Source organism: Anomaloglossus baeobatrachus, chromosome 8, assembly GCF_048569485.1.
Source record: "Anomaloglossus baeobatrachus isolate aAnoBae1 chromosome 8, aAnoBae1.hap1, whole genome shotgun sequence".
Classification (NCBI taxonomy): domain Eukaryota; kingdom Metazoa; phylum Chordata; class Amphibia; order Anura; family Aromobatidae; genus Anomaloglossus; species Anomaloglossus baeobatrachus.
The window spans coordinates 36,839,018-36,859,885 of record NC_134360.1 but is presented as its reverse complement, the minus strand read 5'-3'; the positions used below and the strand labels follow the sequence as shown (position 1 = coordinate 36,859,885).

The window sequence follows — 20,868 nt, the reverse complement described above, 5'->3', positions numbered from 1 at the left end:
TACTGGTTATAATTTTTGTACATAGGGGGCAGTATTATAGTAGTTATATTCTTGTACATAGGAGCAGTATTATAGTAGTTATATTCTTTTACATAGGGGCAGTATTATAGTAGTTACATATTTGTACATAGGGGGCAGTATTATAGTAGTTATATTCTTGTACATAGGGGGCAGTATTATAGTAGTTATATTCTTGTACATAGGGGGCAGTATTATAGTAGTTATATTCTTGTACATAGGGGGCAGTGTTATAGTAGTTATATTCTTGTACATTGGGAGCAGTATTATTGTAGTTATATTTTTGTACATAGGGGCAGTATTATAGTGGTTATATTCTTGTACATAGGGGCAGTATTATAGTAGTTATATTCTTGTACATGGGGGCAGTATTATAGTGGTTATATTCTTGTACATAGGGAGCAGTATTATAGTAGTTATATTCTTGTACATAGGGGCAGTATTATAGTAGTTATAGTCTTGTACATAGGATCAGTATTATAGTAGTTATATTCTTGTACATAGGGGCCAGTATTATAGTAGTTATATTCTTGTACATAGGGGCCAGTATTATAGTGGTTATATTCTTGTACATAGGGGCCAGTATTATAGTAGTTATATTCTTGTACATAGGAGCAGTATTATAGTAGTTATATTCTTGTACATAGGGGCCAGTATTATAGTATTTATATTCTTGTACATAGGGGCAGTAGTATAGCAGTTATTTTTTTGTACATAGTGGGCAGTATTATAGTAGTTATATTCTTGTACATAGGAGCAGTATTATAGTAGTTATATTCTTGTACATAGGAGCAGTATTATAGTAGTTATATTCTTGTATATAGAGGCAGTATTATAGTAGTTATATTCTTGTACATAGGGGGCAGTATTATAGTAGTTATATTCTTGTACATAGGGGGCAGTTTTATAGTAGTTATATTCTTGTACATAGGGGGCAGTGTTATAGTAGTTATATTCTTGTACATTGGGAGCAGTATTATTGTAGTTATATTTTTGTACATAGGGGTAGTATTATAGTAGTTATATTCTTGTACATGGGGGCAGTATTATAGTGGTTATATTCTTGTACATAGGGGCAGTATTATAGTAGTTATATTCTTGTACATGGGGGCAGTATTATAGTGGTTATATTCTTGTACATGGGGCCAGTATTATAGTGGTTATATTCTTGTACATAGGGGGCAGTACTATAGTAGTTATATTCTTGTACATAGGGGGCAGTATTATAGTAGTTATATTCTTGTACATAGGAGCAGTATTATAGTAGTTATATTCTTGTACATAGGGGGCAGTATTATTGTTGTTAATATTAAAAATGATGAAATTACTCATGGCGATGGCAGAAGTAAAGTATGAAACGTTAAATTATTGTGTCTAACTATTATTCTGTCTCAGACCGCGTTGTTTGAAAGACTTGATTAAGTAGTGGGGTCGGGGAAAATAATGGCCCACAGAGCTGTGAAAACTGTTTTTGGCCTGAGGTGGTCACTCTGTTTCTTATCTTCACACATAAGGCTTTAAAAAGTAACAGCTGAAACGTGTGGGGAATTACATTTAGCTATTTAATGTTTTACATGATAGTCTAAAATTGCCAAGAAGTAATACAGTATGCTTCATATTATAACACATGAAAAGGGATCAGAAAGAATTCCTATTTTTGAATAATTGGTTGTTAGAGCTTTAAATGACCCCCCCAATAAATCACCGATATTATCTAATTGCTGCTAACATTATTGCATAAAAAAACAAGTCCTAATCTATATCTGCTCCAAATCTTCCCATTTGGGGGAAGTAGCTACTTTTAGCAGTTGAGGAACTATGTTTAGTCACAGGGTCACACAGGCGTCATAGCTGTGTATAGCCCCTGCTCTGTCCTTGTCACAGGTGACAGACAGTCATGTGGTTTCTGGCCATAGAAGGTCACAGCGTTTAGCTGCGCAGAATGCTCCCTGACTTTCCATTGTTCCTGCTGTCAGTATTTATTGGTATAGGTAGCTTTCTTGCAGGATTCATCTCTCTCCCTTTTGGACCCAGCAGGAGCTCTCTTTCCACCCAGCTGTTGATCAGTATACCTTGCTGTTTTAATACCCTATCCTTCCTTTGGAATGGTGCTGGTGATATTTTCAGTTCATTCAAGCCAAGGTTGCAAGCAGGTGGCTTGTACACTTCTGTGGTTTCGTTGCTAAAAACGCTGCAGAACTTGTACCTAAGTCATCTAATGATAAGTAGTTCATGCTTTTCCCCCTGTGTGTCCTCCTTGTATCTTCTCTAATATATACAGGGGTTGATAAAGAGGTCATCCCATCCGTTCGGTATTTAGGGCTCAGCACTAGGGATACCTAGGGTTAGGTATCCGGATAGGCACATAGGTGTGGAGCCTATCTAGGACGGTGAGGGACCACAGGGACCAGCAGTAGGGTCAGGTATCCAACTCAGCACATAGATGCAGAACCTATCTAGGGTGGTGAGGGACTCCAGGGACCAGCAGTAGGGTCAGGTATCTTGCTAGGCGCATAGATGTGGAACCTATCTAGGGTGGTGAGGGACCTCAGGGACCAGCAGTAGGGTGAGGAATCCAGCTCAGCGCATAAGTACGGAACCTTTCTAGGATAGTGAGGGACTCCAGGGACTAGCAGTAGGGTCAGGTATCCAGCTAGGCTCATAGGTGCGGAACCTATCTAGGGTGGTGAGGGACTCCAGGGACTAGCAGTAGGGTCAGGTATCCAGCTAGGCTCATAGGTGTGGAACCTATCTAGGGTGATGAGGGACCCCAGTGACCAGCAGTAGGGTAAGGTATCCAGCACAGCGCATATGTACGGAACCTTTATAGGATAGTGAGGGACCCCAGTGACCAGCAGTAGGGTCAGGTATCCAGCTAAGCTCATAGGTGCGGAACCTATCTAGGGTGGTGAGGGACCTCAGGGACCAGCACTAGGGTCAAGTATCCAGCTCGGCGCATAGGTATGGAACCTATCGGAACCTATCCAGGGTGGTGAGGGACCTAAGGGACCAGCAGTAGGTTTGGTCAGGGGTCACCTTCCGTTTCGTTGTGCGCTTGGTACTTTCCCCTACCTAGCGTGACAGTCCTCTCTTTATGGCTTCTTGGTTTTAGCATTATACGAAATTGAATGCATCGCCTAATGTATGGCACATTGAAGGTTTGTCTGATTTGTAGCTGTTTGGCCACCTTAAAATCTCTCCGGTCTCCATATCTAGCGCTCTGGTGATGCCTCTTGTCCCTGCGGTTTATTGTTTTGCTGTGTTCCAGGTAGATAAATGTCCAGACAGCTCTGTAATCACCATGTAATTTTCTGTTAGTTCCATGAAAGGTTGACGCTGTCAGGAGCATTAATTGAAGCTGGACTCCCTGTACGTCTGAAGGAAGCGCACAGACGCCGGAGGACAGCGGCTGTCCGTCACCGCTTATTAATAGTAACAGTCTCTTCACATCGCTATTCAATCAGTTCCAACATAATAAATTATCAGAGCAGAACGGTTATAAATCAGACGGCGATGTAGAACAAGTATATTCAGCCCGCTGCGCGCGGATACAATTTACTAACTATTGTTCCTTTATATTACATATGGCCAAGATGACGGCACAAACTTGGTAGAGATCTCTGACCGGCTCATCTTTACTCCTCGTCTTAAGGGTGCTTTCCACGCTGGGACATCGCTAATGATATATCGTCGGGGTCACGTCGTTAGTGACGCACATTCGGCGCCGTTAGCGACATCGCAGCGTGTGACACCAAGGAGCGACGATCAACAATCGCAAAAACGGCAAAAATCGTTGATCGATGACACGTTGATATCGTTGGTTTTGCATGCCGCTGGTTGCTCGTTGTTCCTGCGGCATCACACATTGCTATGTTTGACGTCACAGGAATGACGAACATCTCCTTACCTGCGTCCACCGGCAATGAGGAAGGAAGGAGGTGGGCGGCATGTTCCGGCCACTCATCTCCGCCCCTCCTCTGCTATTGGCCGTCTGCTTTGTGACGCCGCAGTGACGCCGAACGCCCCTCCCCTTTGAAGGAGGGATTGTTCGGCGGCCACAGCGACGTCGCTGACCAGGTATGTGCGTGTGACGCTGCCGTAGCAATAATGTCCGCTATGGCAACGATCACCAAATGTCGCACGAACGACGGGGGCGGGTGCTATCACTAGCGATGTCGCAGCGTGTAAAGCACCCTTTAGTACATCTTGATTCAGATTTTTGGCCTTATCTACTGAACACGACCTGAAGAGTAAATCTGGCTAATGTAACACCCTTCAATGGGGGTCAGTAGCATTTTCAGACCAGGAGTTGCACAAATTTTCCAGAATTGTTTCCAAATAATTGTAACAATTCCAGCAAATTCGGGACTGGCATTCTAAAGACCGTCAACTAAGCGAAGGACTGTGAGTTGTCGGGATCATTGATGGTCAGACCATCCGATCGCAGGAGACGACGCCATGACTCAATTATCAATCTCATTTCTGCATCAGGAAATCAAGAACATAATTCTTGTCCTCCGTGTTCCTGCACCGGCGTCGTATGAAGAGGTTTTATAAAGCCATCAATCATTGCTTGGCCTCGTCCACCTCCCATGTGGCTCACCGTGCCCCCGCAGAGCTGTCTACCCCTCACATCACATCTGCTTGTCTCATCTCTTCACTCTATTACCATGTAAATGAAGGGAGAAGCCATAAGTAATGGAAAGAGGTGATATCGAAGGGGGGGGGAGGAGACGGCGGAGGAAAGAACACCCTGGATCTAGAGTCAGAAAAGTCAGAAATAATATCTGTCTATCTATTCACCTTTCTATCTATCTATCTATCCATCTATCTATACCTCTATCTATCTATCTATCCATCCCTCTATCTATCTATCTATACATCTATCTATCTATCTATCTATCTATCTATCCCTCTATATCTATCTATCTATCTATCCCTCTATCTATCCCTCTATATCTATCTATTTATCCCTCTATCTATCCCTCTATCTATCTATCCCTCTATCTATCTATCTATCCCTCTATCTATCTATCTATCTATCCCTCTATCTATCTATCCCTCTATCTATCTATCTATCTATCTATCCCTCTATCTATCTATCCCTCTATCTATCCCTCTATCTATCCCTCTATCTATCTATCTATCCCTCTATCTATCTATCCCTCTATCTATCTATCTATCTATCCCTCTATCTATCTATCCCTCTATCTATCCCTCTATCTATCTATCCCTCTATCTATCTATCTATCCCTCTATCTATCTATCTATCTATCCCTCTATCTATCTATCTATCCCTCTATCTATCTATCTATCTATCTATCCCTCTATCTATCTATCCCTCTATCTATCTATCTATCTATCTATCCCTCTATCTATCTATCCCTCTATCTATCCCTCTATCTATCTATCCCTCTATCTATCTATCCCTCTATCTATCTATCCCTCTATCTATATATCTATCTATCTATCTATCCCTCTATATCTATCTATCTATCGCTCTATCTATCTATCAAATTTTGCAAGGTTTCCCACCTACACAAAGATTGGCGAGATCTGTAATTTGTATCGTAGGTAACTTCAACAAACAGACAGAATAAAAAATAATCCAGAAAATCCCATTGTATGATTTTTAAATAATTAATTCACATTTTATTACATGAAATAAGTATTTTATACAATAGAAAAACAGAATTTAATATTTGGTAGAAACCTTTGTTTGCAGTTTCAGAGGTCGGACGTTTCTGGTAGATCTTGACCAGGTTTGCACACACTACAGCAGGGATTTGGCGACTCCTCCATACAGGTCTTCTGCAGATCTTTCAGGTTGTTCCTCTATACAGATCTTCTCCAGATCTTTCAGGTCGCTCCTCCATACAGATCTTCTGCAGATCTTTCAGGTTGTTCCTCCATACAGATCTTCTCCAGATCTTTCAGGTCGCTCTTCCATACAGATCTTCTGCAGATCTTTCAGGTTGCTCCTCCATACAGATCTTTTCCAGATCCTTCAGGTCACTCCTCCATACAGATCTTCTCTAGATCCTTCAGGCCGCTCCTCCATACATATAATTTCCAGATCCTTCAGGTCACTCCTGCATACAGATCTTCTCCAGATCTTTCAGGTCACTCCTCCCTACAGATCTTCTCCAGATCTTTCAGGTCACTCCTCCATACAGATCTTCTCCAGATCTTTCAGATCGCTCCTCCATACAGATCTTTCAAGTCGCTCCTCCATACACATCTTCACCAGATCTCTCAGGTCACTCCTCCATACAGATCTATTCCAGATCTTTCAGGTCACTCCTCCATACAGATCTATTCCAGATCTTTCAGGTCACTCCTCCATACAGATCTATTCCAGATCTTTCAGGTCGCTCCTCCATACAGATCTTCTCCAGATCTTTAAGGTTTTGGGGCTGTCAATGGGCAACATTGAGTTTCAGCTCCTCCAAAGGATTTCTATTGGGTTCAGGTCTGGAGACAGGCTAGGCCATTCCAGGACCTTGAAATTCTTCTATGGAGCCGCTTCTTAGGTGCCCTTGCTGTGTGTTTCGGGTCATTGTCTTACTGGAAGACCCAGCCACAACCCATCTTCAATGTTCTTACTGAGGGAAAGAGGTTGTTGGCCAAAATCTCGAAATGCATGACCCAATCCATCCTCCCTCCAATACGGTGCAATCGTTCAGTCCCCTTTGCAGAAAAGCTCCCCCATAGTATGTTGTTTCCACCCCCCCATGCTTCATGGTTGGGATGGAGTTTTTGGGGTTGTACTCATCCTTCTTCTTCCTCCAAACACGGCGAAGAGAGTTGATACCAAAAAGTTCTATTTTGGTCTCCACTGACCACATGACGTTCTCCCATGCCTTTTCTGGATCATCCAGATGGTCATTGGTGAACGTCAAACAGCCTGGACATGTTCTGGTGTGAGAAGGGGAACCTTGCGTGCCCTGCAGGATTTGAATTCATGATGGTGTAGTGTGTTACTAATGGTAATATTTGAGACTGTGGTACTAGCTCTCTTCAGGTCATTGGTCATTGACTAGGTCCTCCTGTGTAGTTCTGGGCTGATTCCTGACCTTTCTCAGAATCATCCTTTCTCCACAAGGCAAGATCTTGCATAGTGCTCCAGATTGATTAAGATTGATAGTCATCTTGTAAATCTTCCTTTTTCTAATAATTGCACCCACAGTTGTTGCCTTCTCACCAAGCTGCTTGCCTATTGTCCTGTGTCCCAGCCTTGTGCAGGTCTATGATTTTGTCACTGGTGTCCTTAGACAGCTCTTGGGTCTTGGCCATAGTGGAGAAGATTGAGTGTGAGATGGAGTGTGGGGACAGGTGTTTTTTATACAGTATATACAGTAATGAGTTTAAACAGGCGCAATTAATACAGGTAATGAGTGCAGAGTAGGAGAAAAAAATAACAGGAGAGCTACAATTCTTGCTGGTTCTTAGGTGATCAAATACTTATTTCATGCAATAAAATACAAATTAAGCAAATTTAGAGCACCAATGAAAAATCATCTGTTTGCTTTTGGGAAAAGTAACGTCCAATTGTTAGTTTATTTATACAATTCCAGGAGGAATAGCAGGGGAACATCTGTTGAGTTAAAAGAAAAGATGGAGTCTATGGTCAAAAACATCACAAAGTTTGGATTTCACTATAATTCTGGACTATGTTTATCTATGGGACTTCTCTTTTAACAACTTTTTTTTTGCAAATCTTAAGTCTTTGGCTGAGCTTCCTGGCTGCTGAAAAGTCTCCAAATAAAGCAAAACACCGTGTACCCCACAGCAAGACTCCCTGGGTATAATGTCACTGTGACCCCAGCCGCGGTGTATCGAAGGAGTGCAGCTCTGCACATCTCTGGAGGGACACAATTAGCACCAGCGAATGGTATTTCTGGAGTTCTGTCAGTGATAGACTCATACTCTGCGCAGAGATGTAATCGCTCCGCCCGTGACCCACTTTTTACCAAATCTGAATGTTAATAGACCCCACAGAAAAGGCAATTTAATGTCAAATTTAGCTTCATTGTTTTTCAAAAAAGGTAATAAAAATAACTTCACCCCATGATAATTGTGCGACTGTGAACATATATATATATATATATATATATATACACATACACAGTACAGACCAAAAGTTTGGACACACCTTCTCATCCCTAGAATAACTATTAAGAGGAGACTTTGTGCAGCAGCCTTCATGGTAAATTAGCTACTAGGAAACCAGTGCTAAGGACAGGCAACAAGCAGAAGAGACTTATTTGGGCTAAAGAACACAAGGAATGGACATTAGACCAGTGGAAATCTGTGCTTTGGTCTGAGGAGTCCAAATTTGAGATCTTTGGATCCAACCACCGTGTCTTTGTAGAAAAGGTGAACGGATGGACTCTACATGGCTGGTTCCCACCGTGAAGCATGGAGGAGGAGGTGTGATGGTGTGGGGGGGCTTTGCTGGTGACACTGCTGGGGATTTATTTAAAATTGAAGGCATACAGAACCAGCATGGCTACCACAGCATCTTGCAGCGGTGTGCTATTCCATCCGGTTTGCGTTTAGTTGGACAATCATTTATTTTTCAACAGGACAATGACCCCAAACACCTCCAGGCTGTGTAAGGGCTATTTGACTAAGAAGGAGAGTGATGGGGTGCTACGCCAGATGACTTGGCCTCCACAGTCACCAGACCTGAACCCAATCGAGATGGTTTGGGGTGAGCTGGACCGCAGAGTGAAGGTAAAAGGGCCAACAAGTGCTAAGCATCTCTGGGAACTCCTTCAGGACTGTTGGAAAACCATTTCCGTTGACTACCTCTTGAAGCTCATCAAGAGAATGCCAAGAGTGTGCAAAGTAGTAATGAAAGCAAAAGGTGGCTACTTTGAAGAACCTAGAATATAAGACATATTTTCAGTTGTTTCACACTTTTTAAAGTATTTCATTCCCCATGTTTTAATTAATAGTTTTGATGCCTTCAATGTGAATCTACAATTTTCAGAGTCCTGAAAATAAAGAAAACTCTTTGAATGAGAACGTGTGTCCAAACTTTTGGTCTGTACTGTGTATATATATATAATACACACACACCGTATTTTCCGGCGTGGAAAGCGACCCCCAACTTTTCCAGTAAAAATATAGAGATTGTGATATATTGTATATACTCGAGTATAAGCCGACGAGAGTAATGTGCCCATTGTTTAGTAATGTCCCCTGCAGTAATGAGCCCATTGTTTAGTAATGTCCCCTGCAGTAATGAGCCCATTGTTTAGTATTGTCCCCCTACTGGTCACCTTCTTGTCCCCTATTATGTCGTTGTTTACCTTAATAAAAGATATTCTCACCTCTCCTCCATTCCCGCAGTGCCCCCAGCTGTTTCTTGCAGACCGCAGGCACACAGACCCTTCCGTGATAGCATCCAGTCGGTGCACGGAGTGGCTTCTGCAGGATGTTGTCATGGCTTTACTACAGTTAAATGCTTTACGGCGCCACAAAGCATTTAACTGCTGTAAAGCACTGACAGCAGCGGTGGCCCTGTGAATTGGACGCGATCATGGAGGAGTGCTTCTTGTGGACCGCAGGCACACAGACCCCCTTCATGGTCGTGCCCGGTGTACGGGGCCGCCGCTGCTATCAGTGCTTTACTGCAGTTGAATGCTTTGTGGCGCCGTAAAGCATTCAACTGCAGTAAAGCCATAATGACATCCTGCAGCGGCCACTCTGTGCATCGGACGCTATTACGGAGGGGTCTATGTGCCTACAGACTGCAAGAAGCAGCTGGAGGCACTGTGGAAATGGAGGAGAGGTGAGAATATCTTTTATTGTGTGTAAACAACTGGAGATCTTGGTCTTTATGGTGTTGTTTGGAGATCTTCTTGGTCTTCATTGCTTTTGGTGCTCTCCATGGTCTTCATAGTGATGTTTGGAGATCTCCTTGGTCTTCATGGTGTTGTTTGAAGATCTTCTTGGTCTTGATGATGTTGTTTGGAGAACTCTTTGGTCTTTTTTTGTTGCTTGGAGATCCCCTAGGTCTTCATGGTGTTGTTTGGAGTTCTCCTTGGTCTTCATGGTGTTGTTTGGAGATCTTCTTGGTCTCCTTGATGTTGTTTGTTGATCTCCTTGGTCTTCATGATGTTGTTTGGAGAACTCTTTGGTCCTCATAGTGTTCTTTGGAGATCTCCTGGTCTTCATGGGGATGTTTAGAGATCTGCTTGGTCTTCATGATGTTGTTTGGATATCTGCTTGGTCTTCATAGTGTTGTTTGGAGATCTCCTTGGTCTTGATAATGTTGTTTGGAGATCTCCTTGGTCTTCATGGTGTTCTTTGGATATCTGCTTGGTCTTCATAGTGTTATTTGGAGATCTCCTTGGTATTCATGGTGATGTTTAGAGATCTCCTTGGTCTTCATGATGCTGTTTGGAGATCTCCTTGGTCTTCATGGTGTTGTTTAGAGATCTCCTTGGTCTTCACGATGCTGTTTGGAGATCTGCTTGGTCTTCATGGTGTTGTTTAGTTAGTGGGGCCTGTTACTATACTTAAATATGTGTGTTAAACTAAAACATACCCACTCTGATTGTCAGGGTAGAAGTTTTACAAGGAGCTTGCTTTTTCATTGGCTAAGAAGGTGGAGCCTGTGTAGGAGGACAGGACTTATGTCAACGTCCCTCTATTAGTCTTTCTGGAAATTTGTGAATTAACTTCTAGGAGTTACAAATCCTCTTTTGAATAGGGGTTGTCACATTTACGTAACCTGCACCCCTCTTCAGACCAGAATATCCCCAAATGTGCTGTGATTTTGGGAACAGTCCTGGCAAATTTGGTGCTGTTGGTAGCTATGCATGCACACTACATTATGTTAAAGGGCAAGTGGGGGTGGCCTGACCCCCGTTACTTTCTTCTCCCGTAACTGGATGACTGTGGTTTCTTAATCTCCTTGGTTGGACTGTATCATTGAATACAATCAGCGCGGCCGCCTCTCACACCGTATACACCCGGCCTCTACAGTAAATGAAAAATCTATTCTTAGTCCCTGAGTAATCAGGGTAAGACTTTTGCCCTCCCTATCCCCCATCTGCGGCCCCCGCCGCTCACGTGTGAAGTGCTTTTTTTATTCCTTCTTGTAGCTTTTTTTCCTCTTGGTGGCAAAATTGCTGGTGGTTAATGACATTCATAGGCTTCAGAGCAGGCGCTGTAATTTTGATGTTGTGTGACCGAGGAATTGATAGGAAACAGCAATTATCTGTGATACACCAGCCCCGACCAGCAGGTAAATAGCGGTTATTGGACTTCTACAACCCGGCATCCAACGCCAGTAATTCAGCTCTAGATAGACAGGAGAATAACATCACAGCGCACACTGCGAGTATATGTTCTCCAGGAAAATATAGTAGGTATATTATTAGTTATATTCCTGTACATAGAGGGCAGTATTATAGTAGTTATATTCTTGTATATAGGGGTCAGTATTATAGTAGTTATATTCTTGTACATAGGGGCAGTATTATAGTAGTTATATTCTTGTATATAGGGGTCAGTATTATAGTAGTTATATTCTTGTACATAGGGGCAGTATTATTGTAGTTATATTCTTGTACATAGGGGCAGTATTATAGTAGTTATATTCTTGTACATAGGGGCAGTATTATAGTAGTTATATTCTTGTATATAGGGGCAGTATTATAGTAGTTATATTCTTGTACATAGGGGCAGTATTATAGTAGTTATATTCTTCTACATAGGGGGCAGTATTATAGTAGTTATGTTCTTGTACATAGGGGCAGTATTATAGCAGTTATATTCTTGTACATAGGGGGCAGTATTATAGTAGTTATATTCTTGTACATAGGAGCAGTATTATCGTAGTTATATTCTTGTACCTAGGGGCAGTATTATAGTGGTTATATTCTTGTACATAGGGGGCAGTATTATAGTTATATTTTTGTACATACGGTAGGAGCAATATTATAGTAGTTATATTCTTGTACATAGGGGGCAATATTATAGTAGTTATATTCTTGTACATAGGGGGCAGTATTATAGTAGTTATATTCTTGTACATAGGGGGCAGTATTATAGTTATATTTTTGTACATACGGTAGGAGCAATATTATAGTAGTTATATTCTTGTACATAGGGGCAGTATTATAGTAGTTATATTCTTGTACATAGGGGCAGTATTATTGTAGTTATATTCTTGTATATAGGGGGCAGTATTATAGTAGTTATATTCTTGTACACAGGAGCAGTATTATAGTAGTCATATTCTTGTACATAGTGTAAATATTATTGTAGTTATATTCTTGTACATAGGGGCAGTATTATAGTAGTTATATTCTTGTACATAGGGGGCAGTATTATAGTAGTTATATTCTTGTACATAGGAGCAGTTTTATAGTAGTTATATTCTTGTACATAGGGGCAGTATTATAGTAGTTATATTCTTGCACATAGGGGGCAGTATTATAGTAGTTATATTCTTGTACATAGGAGCAGTATTATCGTAGTTATATTCTTGTACCTAGGGGCAGTATTATAGTGGTTATATTCTTGTACATAGTTGGCAGTATTATAGTGCTTATATTCTTGTACATAGGGGCAGTATTATAGTGGTTATATTCTTGTACATAGGGGCATTATTATAGTAGTTATATTCTTGTACATAGGGGCAGTATTATAGTAGTTATATTCTTGTACATAGGAGCAATATTATAGTAGTTATATTCTTGTACATAGGGGGCAGTATTATAGTTATATTTTTGTACATACGGTAGGAGCAATATTATAGTAGTTATATTCTTGTACATAGGGGGCAGTATTATAGTAGTTATATTCTTGTACATAGTGTAAATATTATTGTAGTTATATTCTTGTACATAGGGGCAGTATTATAGTAGTTATATTCTTGTACATAGGGAGCAGTATTATAGTAGTTATATTCTTGTACATAGGAGCAGTTTTATAGTAGTTATATTCTTGTACATAGGGGCAGTATTATAGTAGTTATATTCTTGTATATAGGGGGCAGTATTATAGTAGTTATATTCTTGTACACAGGAGCAGTATTATAGTAGTCATATTCTTGTACATAGTGTAAATATTATTGTAGTTATATTCTTGTACATAGGGGCAGTATTATAGTAGTTATATTCTTGTACATAGGGAGCAGTATTATAGTAGTTATATTCTTGTACATAGGAGCAGTTTTATAGTAGTTATATTCTTGTACATAGGGGCAGTATTATAGTAGTTATATTCTTGCACATAGGGGGCAGTATTATAGTAGTTATATTCTTGTACATAGGGCCAGTATTATAGTAGTTATATTCTTGTACATAGGGGCAGTATTATAGTAGTTATATTCTTGTACATAGTGTAAATATTATTGTAGTTATATTCTTGTACATAGTGTAAATATTATTGTAGTTATATTCTTGTACATAGTGTAAATATTATTGTAGTTATATTCTTGTACATAGGGGCAGTATTATAGTAGTTATATTCTTGTACATAGGGGGCAGTATTATAGTAGTTATATTCTTGTACATAGGAGCAGTTTTATAGTAGTTATATTCTTGTACATAGGGGCAGTATTATAGTAGTTATATTCTTGCACATAGGGGGCAGTATTATAGTAGTTATATTCTTGTACATAGGGCCAGTATTATAGTAGTTATATTCTTGTACATAGGGGCAGTATTATAGTAGTTATATTCTTGTACATAGGGGCAGTATTATAGTAGTTATATTCTTGTACATAGGGGGCAGCATTATAGTAATTGTTGTAATAAATGTGGCCATATTGCATCTAGCCCCTCACACCTTAGTCCGCTCCGGCTTCTTTCCATGTTTGCCTGTTGTGAGCGGAGCTGTCCTGTCTGTTTTTGCAGAATGACCAGCGGAGAGTCTTCCTCTTATCCACATTTATAGGGTGATTATTCCAGCACTTATGTAATAGAAGAGGTCAGCCTGAAATAACCGCGTCTACATGGATGATTCCTGAGGCAGCAGGAGGTGTCTCAAGTGCAGACATAATGTAACGATGAAAGCACAACCCGGAATGGAAGGAGCAGAAAAGATTTTGACCGTGCGCTGTAAATCTGCAGCGTGTGAATTCACCTCTAGGGCATTTGTATACAGGGGGTACACTCAGCGGATTTTCTGTCTGGATCTGGGGCCTGTGTTACATTGGGGATGTTGTGTGTGGTTGTTGTGTAGCTTTCATCTTGGCGGCTGTGGCCTCGTCCCTTTTTGCTGCCCCATAATCCCAGCATCTCTCAGGCTTCACATCTCCAATGTATAGAGAACAAACAGTAAGTGCCATTATTTTATCAAAAGCGCGTCAGGCCCTGCCGCATCCCCCTCCAGCACTAACCCCCTCCAGTAATTACTTCTGTATCTCCCAGACATGATCATAGCTCTGATCCCACAGCCCGAGGCCTCGTCTACGTCTCTCTGTAACATCAAGATAAGAACGGCGGTATCATATTTTTTATGCCTCGTGACCAGTGTGACTTTTTTTGTTTTGCTTGTGATCGCATAGTCATTTACTGGCGGATTGAATCTTTTCTGAAAAAGTTTCTCCTCATGAAACATCGAGACGCTGAGATCTGTGGTTGTTAAAAATTTGGCCAATTTGCAGCTACGTTGGTTCCTGGATAGTTGGGTGACGATCATTATTGCTGGAGTCGTTATCAAGGTTTCTCAGATTTTTGGATGACAAATTAATGTTGTTTTCACCACGGAACGAAAAATGTGGCACTCAGGCTGTTAGCCTAATACATGATAGTGTGCCGCCCCTGCAGCGGTCGAACCGCTCAGATCCGAGGGTGGTGATTACTCGTGGCTCGAGGGTCTTCGGACCCGGGGGCCAGGGACCACACTCAAAATGAAGAAGGGGGTATTTACAGGGGAGGTATATATAGTTTGTGACAACACCCGTGGTATACGGTAATAGGGAGTACCCGTGGTGATGGAGTGGGGCAGCCAGATGACGTTACCCTCCACGGGTAGGGGAAGGCCCCGGGACTCTGGATGGTGGTATGGGGTGCAGGGGGAGCGCAGGCTCGCTGGTAGCAGGGGTTAACCTGGAGCTCACTCAGCAATAAAGCAGACGCTGACAACGAGGTAATCCAAGTCTCTGACTGCCGCTGTTTCTTGAGGGGAGCTCGTCCGGGTCCCGTCCCCTGCAGCACTGCCTGGTGGTCCGTGACCTGCCTCCTGGCACAGAATTTAGAGTGTCCTTTGTGGCTCATCAGCTTGGAGCTTTCCGGGCCCCGCTCCCCGCTGTGGCTAAGTGACTGAGTCTGCCCTCAGGGGCTCACGCTTGGAATTTCAGTAGGCCGCTTGTTTGGAAAGCCCTATCCTCCTCGTTGCGCTAGTGCCCCCGATCTCTGAGCTTGGTGGGAACAGTCCATAGAGATTCTGTCCTCCGCAGGTTAATTGCCGGGTCGCCTGAAGCTCCTCCCTGACCTAGGGTCCGTGTACCCTGTCGTGCCTTCGGTCCCGGACCGGTGATTAGGCCCAGGCTGCTGACCGTCCTCCAAGACAGGTCCCAGGCACCTAGCCTCAATCCCCTGTGACTGGGGTCCGACTCCTCTAGGTCCAGACCACCGTCTGCGACCTAGTCTGCTTCTCCCCTGGGAGCTACAACTCCCAGCTTCCTCAGAGCTCCTCACCGCTCGAGAGCTACCACTCCACTAACTTGACACCTCCCACCTCCCTGCCTGACCCCTAGGTGGGCGGCCCTATTCCAGCTTAAGCAGCCCACTGGTGTGCCTGACAGGTGTGGTGCAAGGTGTCACTATGATTTCTGAATGCTGGTTGAGGCAGTACTGCAGGTTAGGTTCCCAGAACCATGGGGGTTTGAGCCCTACACGGGGAGAGAAAGAATGTGCAGAACCCTGTGACGACCTGAGTAGTCCAGGGGCGTCACAATAGCATTGGGAAGGGTCCAAATCATGAGACCTTGCACACTATTAAAACTAATATGACCCTAAGAGATGTATCCGAAGATTATACCTATAGGGGTACTTAAAGGGGTTTTCCTATCTTGTAAAGTGATGGCAGAATATACCATTGATATTATGATTAGTGGGGACCATACCACTTCTGATAATGCTGGAGATGCTGAGTGTCCTGGGCCTAGGGTTGTGTAGGGAAAGTCAGCCAAAGCAGCCCCATTCACTGGAAAGGGGTCGAGATTCAGTTCCCTGCACAGTAGTTATAGAGGGGCAAATGTCACGCCAGAGTGTACAGACACTCATCGTGCAGCACTACACAAGGGTGACAATGGGGATGGTATAAGAGGACGGTCCTCACAATAGGGAGAGGGGACACCTCCTGCAACAAACCTGAATTTGTACCCTAAGCTCACTAACATCCCTACATGGGTCCTTCCCCTGCCTGTCGCCGTCACATGCCTAGGTCCTTGTTGCTCTGAACTCACCCTGGCTAGTGAGAAGGCCGGCAAGAGCACTAGTCTCCATTGTGGAAATATGGAACTCCGATTTTTTTTTGATTTTTTTTTTGCAGCTGGTGCTTGGATAGGGTCCAAGCCCGTAATAGTACAAGTAGAAAAATCCGGCATTAGGTCTTACAATCTGAAGCCAGTTATAGATTCTCATTCTATTGCTGATTACTTTGAGAGCCTGTTTCTGGAAGAAGCTAAGTTATGGCGCTTGGCACATGAGACCTTTTGGGCAGAATTCTATTACAGCGATTTTCTACAGGAGTAATCTATTACACAGGCAGCTTGTGTGATCTAATCTTAGGAAGGTCACTTATGACCGAAATGTCAATGATTGTCACACATACGCCTATTAATAAAATTTTCATCTTATCCATTATTTTTGAGTGCCAGATTTTTCTACTAGCACTAGTCTCACCACTACAATAATACAACACAAGGTAGGGAAGACCGACAGAGGGAAAAAAACACGTAAAGGAAAAGACTCCAAGTTTCTATAATGCAGAGAAACACTGCAGCTGCAATAGTCACCACTCCTCAGCTTCTTCCAGAGACAGGTGCTTTCCAAAGTAATCAGCAATAGAATGAGAAACTACAACCGGCATCGGATCGTAAGACCCGTGACTTTTTATAGCGAAGAGGAGTGGACACAAAAGAGCTGCACCTGAGATTAAGGCTACAAAGAACAGCCAGATAGAAAAGCGTATTTAACCCCTCCAGCACTAAAAGAAAGTAGGTACTGTGAGACTGTGACTGGGGTTGTCTATGACGGCCGGTACGTCTCGCCCCGGTTGTGGTCCCTCCATGTATAGAAAGCAACTCCACTCCAGGGTTAATGCTGTTTCCCTGCAGGCTGAAAGGAGGGTTAAAAGGAAACAGGAACATGGGCGTGGGCCCCTAGTGTGAGGGAGTGAACACAACTCCCTGAGTTTCTGCCAGAGAAACACATGTGTGCTGTTTTGGACTTTTGGTTTGTGCAATAAACCGTGTGCTGTGACCATTGGTGCCTGGATCCCGTGTCTTCTGCCGTGCAGCCGACCACGCTACCTCACAGATGGTGGAGAATGCGGGCATGCCAGCCCGGTGAGGTGTAGCATCCATCCCTGGTGACCCGGTAGCACATGTCCTGGATTCGAGCGGCTATACTACAGCCCAAACCTGGCGACGCCATAGAGGACATACTAAAGCAGCTGGCTCAGGCTAATGCACAGCAACAACAGGCTAATGCACAGCAGCAACAGACCAATGCACACCTGCTCCGGTCGTTGGATCGTCAGCAGCAATCCTTGCAATTGCAGGAACAAAGGCACCAAGAACAGATGGTTCTCCTGGCCAAGTCGATCCGTGCCGGACCGGCAGCAACAACCCCGGGACCGGGTGACGACGGCAGAGTCCGGAAAACGGTGAGACAAGCGTTGCAAAAAATGACCCCGGGGGATGATGTGGAAGCGTTCCTGGCGGTGTTTGAGCGGGTGGCCGAGCGGGAAAAGCTGTCGACCCCCCAGTGGGCTGAGGTATTGTCACCCTATCTGACGGGGGAGCCCCAAAAAGCGTACCTGGACCTCTGTACCGAGGACGCCATAGAATATGCGACCCTGAAAGCCAAAATACTTGCTCGGTTGGGGGTGAATACCTATGTACGGGCTCAGCGGGTAAATCAGTGGTTCTATGAGGAAGTCAAACCCGTACGCTCCCAGGCCTATGACTTGTTGCATCTGGTAAAGAAGTGGTTGCAGCCTGACACTCTGAGCCCTGCGCAAATGGTGGAAAGGGTAGTGGTTGATCGCTTTGTGCGCACTTTACCCGTCACCATTCAACGGTGGGTAGGACAGGGCGACCCAAGTACCCTGGACCAATTAGTGTGCCTGGTGGAGCGGCATGTGGCTACGCAGGACTTGATACGGGACACTGAGACTTTGCGTGCCGCCCGTCGGTCCGGCCCCTCCAAGCCTCGGGCCAAGGACCCACCGCTGACACCGGTGCGGGAGTCCGCTACCGTCCCGTCTGAGGCCGCGCCCGCCGTCCCTGAGGTCCGGAAGGCTATGTACCCTAAACGACAACTCGTCAAGGGGGGTTCCTTCCCTATTAGATGTTGGCGGTGCCAGCAGGTAGGACATATGGAAGCCCAGTGTCCACTCACCACGGAGCCCATGGATTGTGGGGTTACCCGGCGGGGTTTAATGTATGCTCAGGCGGTGTGTACCACGGACCTTGTCTCCCCGGAGACTGAGCCCCACTTGTGCCAAATACAGGTGAATGGATGTCCGGTTACAGGCTTGTTGGATTCCGGAAGCTTAGTGACCCTTGTGCGATCAACCCTAAGGGCTGAAGTAAAGGCCACAGGACGTACCGTGGGGGTGGTTTGCATACATGGGGACCGCCGAGACTATCCCACGGGGGTTGTCACCATCACAGCACCCTGCGGGCAGGTGCAACATGAGGTGGGACTTATGAACACTCTTCCCTATGACGTGATCCTAGGAAGGGATCTGCCGTATTTTTGGACTCTATGGAAGGGGCCTCCTAAGTCCCCTCAGGTATTGGACAGTCCGGGACCTGAGCCCGACAATCCCGAATCCGGGACGCCTGCCGTAGGGGTCCTCATGATAGGGACAGAATGTGAACCCGATAGGTCGCCCCTAGAGGTATTGGCAGGAGAGGCTGAGATGGTCGAGCCCATCCCGGAGTTGGAGGCGTCCCCGGATACGTTTGGGACAGCCCAACTCCAGGACCCTACATTAATACATGCCCGGAGTCGGGTGACAGTGGTTGACGGGGTGGCACAGCTGCCCGGTGCCCACGTAAGGTACCCCCATTTCGCTCTTAAGCAGGATTTACTCTACCGGGTAGATGAAATGCGGGGCGTGGGGGTAGAGCAGTTGGTGGTGCCCCAGCCGTATCGCCGGCGGGTCCTCGACTTGGCTCATAAACACCTGATGAGTGGCCACCTAGGGGTCAAGAAAACGCAGGAGCGAATATTGCATAGGTTCTATTGGCCCGGGGTCTTTGGGGAGGTAAAACGGTTCTGCGAAACCTGCCCGGAGTGTCAGCTTACCGCACCCCTGACCCATTTTCGCAGTCCGTTGGTACCGTTACCCATTATAGAAGTCCCTTTTGAACGGATAGGGATGGATCTGGTGTGGCCCCTCGTAAAGTCCGCTCGAGGGCACCAACACATCCTAGTGATCGTTGACTATGCCACCCGGTATCCAGAGGAGATACCTCTCAGACATACTGCGGCGAGGCTTATAGCTCGGGAGTTGTTTGCTGTGTTCTGCCGGGTGGGGTTGCCCAAGGAGATCCTTACGGATCAGGGGACCCCATTCATGTCTAAAGTGACCAAAGAGCTATGCCGGCTACTCCAGATCAAGCAGTTGCTTACGTCTGTGTATCACCCTCAAACGGACGGTTTAGTGGAGCGATTCAATAAAACCCTGAAAACCATGCTCAAAAGGGTGATTTCCAAAGACGGGAAAGACTGGGATATGATGCTTCCCTATTTGATGTTTGCCATCCGAGAGGTGCCACAGGCATCCACGGGGTTTTCGCCTTTTGAGTTGTTATACGGGCGACATCCCCGGGGATTGTTGGACCTGGCAAAGGAAACATGGGAGCAGGAGCCCACCCCCCATAAAAGTGTGATTGAACACATTTTAGGAATGCAGAACCGCATAAGCGCGGTCATGCCAATTGTGAAGGAGCATTTACAGGAGGCTCAGGCCGCGCAAAGCGGCCGCTACAATAGACAAGCCACCGTGCGGACCTTTAAACCCGGGGATCAGGTGTTGGTATTGATCCCCACGGCGGAGAGTAAATTCCTGGCTCAGTGGCAAGGCCCCTACGAGATCGAGATAAAGGAAAGAATCAGGGTGGTCAACTATAAGGTATTGCAGCCCGGTAGGCGGAAACCTGAACACATATACCATGTCAACCTGTTAAAACCTTGGCAGGAACGGGAAAGCCTGATGGTTGATTTTTCCCCATCTCCCTCCTTTTCGGGTCGTTCAAACCCGGCTCCAGCGACCTCCGGAGAGGACGAACCGGAAGTAAGGATTGGAGAAGCCCTCACCAAGCAACAGAGGTGAGAGGCCAGACGGCTGGTTCAGCAGAATCCCGATGTCTTCTCCAAGCTGCCTGGTAGGACAAGTCTGATACGACATGACATTGTCACCGAGCCTCACCTGAAGGTACGCCTGAAGCCATACCGGGTACCGGAGGCTCGAAGACAAGCCATATCAGAGGAAGTGAAGACAATGCTACGCCTGGGGGTCATCGAAAAATCAGGGAGTGAATGGGCTAGTCCCATTGTCCTAATACCAAAACCCGAGGGCTCCTTAAGGTTCTGCAATGACTTTAGGAGATTGAACGAAATATCCAAGTTCGATCTC

General features: G+C 44.7%; 1 protein-coding gene across 1 annotated transcript in view; it reads left to right on the top strand.

Moving 5' to 3' along the window:
- Positions 1–20,868, top strand: part of KLHDC8B (kelch domain containing 8B) — a 133,828-nt gene that overhangs the window by 75,100 nt on the left and 37,860 nt on the right. The gene's annotated exons all lie outside the window — the stretch shown is intronic.